Genomic DNA, 6000 nt, shown 5'->3' on the forward strand with positions numbered 1-6000 from the left:
ATCAATAGGATATACATAAGATGAGACTAAACGTACAAATGAGCTCACATTGTGGAGGCTGAGAAGTCCCATAGTCCGCTCCACCAGGTGGAGCACCAGGAAAGCTGGTGGTATAATTTAGTCTGGGTCCAAAGGCCTGAGAGTCAAGGGAGTCAGGTTTAACTCCCAGTCCCAGGCCCAAAGCCTGAGAAATGGGGGAGGGGGTCATTGGTGTAAGTCTCAAGGTCTAAAAGCTCAAGAACCATCATCTCCAAGAGCAAAAAGAAAGAAACAGAATATGCCTTCTTTCTGTTCGAAGAACCCTCAACAAACTGAATGATGCCCACCAACATTGGTGTCGGCTTTTTCTTTTTTATTCAATCTACTGAATATAATGCTAATCTCTTCCAGAAACACCCTTCATATACACTCAAAAAAAATGTGCACTAGCTATCTGGGCATCCCAATTAAACTGACATACAAAATGAACCATTACAACCCTCTCTAACTCACTTATTTTCATTTTTCCAGTGTACTTAAGCAATCTTACCAATTGAAATACTTACCATGGAGAACTACCATGAACTGATTGATGTACTTTACCATAATAGGTGTCCACACCTTTCTTCTTACCCAGCTTAAGTTCAAGAGACCATTATTACAATAGTTTCATTGCTTATATTTTCAATTTCCATCTCCCTTTCTATCCTTCACACATGCTCCTCCAAATCTTTGTGATTTCTCTTAAGCTTGCATCCTAGCAGCGGAAGGTACTAGATAAAACCACAGACTGTCATCATTATACATTCATGGTTACCAGTATTAGTTGAGTAATCAATATTGCCCACCACTCTTACTTGATTTTAAATAGGGTTGGTAAAATTTTCACAATAATCACGTTTTCAGTACATTCTCTATACTAATCAAACCTCTCACTCTCTGTATCCTTTTATCTCCCTTTCAGCCAATGATCTCAATTACTATTTAGTAAAGAATCTTGAATCCATCAGACAAGACCTCACTTCATCTCATCACTGAACTGCACACTTAACCTGATTCTGCATAAATCACCCCTTCTTCATTATCGCTATGAAGATGTGGGGGTTGGGGTTTCTCTTCTTTAATGCCATTACTCCAATTTATTATGAATCTTATTTAACCCCTTTTCAGAGTCATAACCTCTTATTATATATTCTCTTTCCACAGGTCAATCAGCATTCAAAGATTCTCTGGTATCTCTCAGTAAAGGAAAACACATCTCTCCTTAAATTCCTTTCCATTTGCTATATTTTATCACCCTTGTTTATTAATTTTTATTAAAATTTTCAATTTATTGTGTTAACATGAATTCAAGTGTCGCACTCAATATAACACCCAAACCACCCAACCACATGCCCCCCTACCCCCATTACACCTCCTTTGTCCTGCTTCCCCCCATTCCCTCCCCCTTTCCTGTGGGATTTGCTGTCCTGTAGTCTGTATCTATGTGTTATGTATATATAATATCTTTTTTTTTATAAATAAATTTTTATTTTAATGGGGTGACATCAATAAATCAGGGCATATATATTCAAAGAAAACATGTCCAGGCCATCCTATCATTCAATTCTGTTGCATACCCATCATCCAAAGAGAGATTGTCCTCCATCACCTTCCATTTAGTAGTTCTCCCTGTACCCCTTCCCCTGCCCCTCTCCCTCCATCCTTCCCCCGCCCCCCCTGTAACCACCACACTCTTGTCCATGTCTCTTAGTCTCGTTTTTATGTCCCACCAATGTATGGATTCCTGCAGTTCTTCTTTTTTTTCTGATTTACTTATTTCACTCTGTAATGTTATCAAGATCCCACCATTTTGTTGTAAGTGATCCAATGTCATCATTTCTTATGGCTGAATAGTATACCATGGTGTATATGTGCCATGTCTTCTTTATCCAGTTTTCTATTTTTTTAATAGTGATTAAAGCCTTTAAGCAAACTCTTGGCCAATACAGCAAGAATCCATAAAAAAGTAGCATCCTTAACATGTTCACCAAGTCCAAGTTGACCCCAAAACCATGCCAAATCCCTGAAAAATGCAACCCAATCCCAGTTCAGTCTGTTAGGAGCTGTCACAAGGAACAGAAGTCCAGGAAAAGTCCACATCCAGGAAAAGTCGGCATGGCACTGGAATTGTCACAATTCTATACTTTGCAGCTCACGTCCAAGTCCCAATGACTGCTGCTTCTAGCTGGTAATGATTCAGGGAGATTGGAAAAGCCATCTGCAGCATGTGTGGAGATGGAGCTTCTGTTCTCCTCTGCCTGGAGAGATGAGACCAGGTTGCTTTTCCCTGGAGCTCTGTGACTGTGGCTTGGTAAAGAGAACCTTGGGATATACTAAACTGAGTGGCAAAGGTAGATTCATAACAGAAGTTGGCAAAAGGGGGAAAGAGAGCTCTAAATTAGGAGAAGGTCCCAGCTTGAAATATGAGTGTGGCATTGAGGTAGGAGGAATAAAGGAAACACTATATATTAAACAAAGCAGCAGAAAATAGGACTATAAATGCCCACAACAGAGATCTTCCAGGGAAGAATAAAAAACCTGACTATTCAGGCAAAACATAGTTAAGTGGCCCTTGTGCAAATGAGATCAGTTTACCTGCTTCTTGGAAGAAATACCCTAGACTCATCCACAGTGTCATAGATGAGGCTGACAGCCCTGGGCACCTTCAGCCTTCAGTGGCAAACCCCAGCATTCTGGGCAAGGTTAGGTCATAGGTGGCTGGAGCAGGGCTGGAAGAGACTGAACCCTCCCTTAGGGGAGCAAGGGGGAAGCCTACCTTCCAGTGTCCCTGTTTCCTCACAGCAGAGGCATGTAAGTCTGGCAGGCTTTAGCTCAATGACCTTCCTTTCCACTATTGAAGCAGGACCCAGATGGCATCCTATGAGACCCCTTTGGGGCATTGGAGCCTTTAAGGGCATATCCTAAAAGCTGGTAGTTTCCCTGATCTCTATTGGGCTTTTTCTGCCTCTTGGTATCTTAAAGGCCATGCTCAGAAGATCTCGCTGAGGGGTTTGAGGATCCCCATCTGCCTATATAAATCTTTTCTATGTATCTGGAGCTATTTGGAAAAAGACACAACAATGTTATTAGCTGGATCAAATAAAGAAGGTAGTAGTTTGCAGGCTAAAAAGATTTGGCATCTCCTGTTCATCAGCATTCAAAAGAAATTTAAATTTTTTTTAAGTAAAAAGCATGATCTGGTAGACTCGTAGAAGTTCCAGGATATGACTACCCCCTTTTAAATTTTTTTAAATTGACCTTAAAATATTTGCTGGGTACACTTTAACAATACCTTAACTTTAAAGATTGTAAGAATGACAAAATACAGTAAATGATTTTGCTCCATATGCAGGAGCATTGTCAGTTTAACCAGTTTAGGAAATCCAATAATAGAACAATGCATACAGACAATGAGCTATAATATGCTTAGCAGCCTCTCCTGTTCTGACAGAGGTTACTATAAATCCAGAATATGTATCCACTATAACGTGGACATAGGACTGTTTGCCAAATGAAGGTATATGAGTAACATCCATTTGCCAAAGTTGTCCTGGTAGGGGTCCTTGAGGGTTAACTCCAAATGAAGGGGCATATTGTAGTATAGGACCCCTTGGACAGGATTTCCCAATCTGCCGTGCTGCTTCCCGAGAAAGTTGAAACTGTTTACACAGGGCTGCAGCGTTCTGGTGATGAATAGTATGAGACTGAATTGCTCGATCTGTCATGGTTGCTCCAAATAATTTTCTTTTGGTAACTTGATCAACAAGGGCATGCCTAGGCCCTGGCCAGTTGGCCCAGTGGTAGAGCATCGGCCTGGTGTGCAGGATTCCCAGGTTTGATTCCCAGCCAGAGCACACAGATGAAGCACCCATCTGCCTCTCCACCCCTCCCCCTCTCCTTCCTCTCTGTCTCTGTATATACAATTTCACTAATCCCTTCACCAACTCCAATCCTGTACCCTCATCCCCCTTTCCTCTGACAGCTGTCCCTCTACTCCCCATGACACCACCTCTGTCTCTATTCCATTTTTCAGTTCACTTTGTTCATTAGATTCCACATATAAGTAAAATCATATGATATTTGTCTTTCTCTTCCCGGTTTATTTCATTTAGCATAATAATCCCCAGGTCCATTTGTGCCATTGCAAAAGATAAGATTTCCTTGTTTCTCATGGCTACACAGTATTCCATTGTGTACATGTACCACAGCTTTTTTATCCATTCATCCACTGATGGACACTGGAGCCTGTTTCCAGATCTTGGCTATTGTAAACAATGTTGCAATAAACATTACGGTGCATATCTTCTTTTGAATCAGTGTTTTAGAATTCTTAGGATATATTCTTAAAAGTGGGATGGCTGGGTCAAAAGGCAGTTCCATTTTTAACTTTCTGAGGAAATGCCACACTGTTTTCCACAGTGGCTCCACAAGTCTGCATTCCCACCAGCAGTGCAGAAGGGTTCCCTTTACTCCACACCCTCTCCAGAATTTGTCCATTGATTTGTCAGTGAGTGCCATTCTGACAGGTGTGAAGTGGTATCTCATTGTAGTTTTAATTTGCATTTCTCTGATGATTAGTGATATTGAGCACTTTTTCACATGCCCATTGGCCATCTGTATGTCCTCTCTGGAAAATTGTCTATTCAGTTCCTTTGCCTATGTTTTATTTTGAATGTTACATTTCTGGTGTTGAGTTCCAAAAGTTATTTATAAATTTTAATTATTAACCCTTTTTCAGACATGTCAGCAAATATGTTCTCCCATTGTGTGGGTTGTCTTCCTATTTTATTAATGGTGTCTTTTGCTGTATAAAGCTTTTTAGTTTGATATAGTCCCATTTGTTTATTTCATCTTTTATTTTACTCACCCGTGAAGATATTACGACAAGAATATTGCTATGAGAGATAGCAAAGAGTTTTACCGCCTACGTTTTCTTCCAAGATTTTTATGTTTTCACAATTTACAATTAAGTTTTATATTCATTTTGAATTCTTTTTTGTTAATGGTGTAAGTTGGTGGTCTACTTTCATTTTTTTGCATGACCCTGTCCAATTTTCCCAACACCATTCTCCTTTGTCAAATATCAATTGATCATAAAGGCATGGCTTTATTTCTAGGTTCTCTGCTCTGTTCCATTGATCTGTATGTCTAGTCTTATGCCAGTACCAAGTTGTTTTGATTACAGTGTGTTTGTAGTATAACTTGATATCAGAAAGTGAGATACCTCCAATTTTGTTCTTTATTTTCAAGATTCCTGAGTCTATTCAGGTTTTATTTTTGTTCCATATAAATTTTTGGAATATTTGTTCTAGATCTGTAAAGTATGCTGTCATTGGTATTTTGACAGGAATTGCATTGAATATATATATATATATATAGATTGCTTTTTGGTAGTATAGACATTTTAATGATGTTAATTCTTCCTATCTATGAACACAGTATGCTTCCACTTGTTTGAATATTCCTTAATATCTTTTCTCAATGTCTTTTAATTTTCTGAGTACAAGTCGTTTACATCCTTGGTTAAATTTATTCCTAGGTACTTTATTTTTGTTGTTTCAATAGTGAAGGGGATTATTTCTTCAATTCCTCTTTCTGGCAGTTTATTGTTATTGTATAAAAATGCAACTGATTTCCTGCCACCTTGTCAAATTCATTTATCAAGTCTAGTAGTTTTTTGACTGAGACTTTAGGGTTTTCTATGTATAGTATCATGTAATCAGCAAATAACAAGAGTTTTACTTCTTTTCTAATTTGGTTGCCTTTTATTTCTTCTTATGTGATTGCTGTGGCTAGCACTTTCAGAACTATGTTGAATCACAGTAGTGAAAGTGGTGTCTTGTTCCTGATCTTAAGGGGATTGCTTTTAATTTTGCCCATTGAATATGATATTTGCTGTTGGTTTGTCATAGATGGCCATTATTATGTAGAGGTATGTTCACTATATTCCCACTTTGCTCAGAGTTTTGATTATAAGTG

Source organism: Saccopteryx leptura, chromosome 7, assembly GCF_036850995.1.
Source record: "Saccopteryx leptura isolate mSacLep1 chromosome 7, mSacLep1_pri_phased_curated, whole genome shotgun sequence".
Classification (NCBI taxonomy): domain Eukaryota; kingdom Metazoa; phylum Chordata; class Mammalia; order Chiroptera; family Emballonuridae; genus Saccopteryx; species Saccopteryx leptura.